The sequence below is a fragment of the Papaver somniferum genome, chromosome 10 (genome assembly GCF_003573695.1).
Source record: "Papaver somniferum cultivar HN1 chromosome 10, ASM357369v1, whole genome shotgun sequence".
Taxonomy (NCBI): domain Eukaryota; kingdom Viridiplantae; phylum Streptophyta; class Magnoliopsida; order Ranunculales; family Papaveraceae; genus Papaver; species Papaver somniferum.
The window spans coordinates 159,641,790-159,642,276 of record NC_039367.1 but is presented as its reverse complement, the minus strand read 5'-3'; positions in this window follow the sequence as shown (position 1 = coordinate 159,642,276).

The window sequence follows — 487 nt, the reverse complement described above, 5'->3', positions numbered from 1 at the left end:
GGCTGGCATGGTTGGTATGCCTTGGCGTGTTAGCCTGAGAATTAGGGTCTGGCATAGTTGATGTCGGTCAATGTTAAGGGTTCTGCCGTGGAACATGATACAAAAAAAAAATACCATGATAATTCTTACGTAGGCATGCTGATCGGTTCAATAAAATGTGTTAATGGTCATAGTGACGTCATGCCAGTTGTACAGTTTTACAATTTTAACCCTAAGTTAAAAACCACCATCAATAATAGGAAAACAAAATCAAGTTTTCATGGAAAAGTATTCTAAATTTATTATTGGGATAGGCATATAATATCCAAGGGTCATAAGCTGCTGTCACGAGGGAGACCTCGTCGCTGCATGATTCTTACAAATTAGCTCATTGTTTTAGCCAATTTATCGTTGTGCCATTCTGCATTTTAATTACAGTTTTTCCACTAATGCAATTTAAAAGCCAATACCTAAAATCTAAATTGGAAATTTGAAACATTTTCTGTTT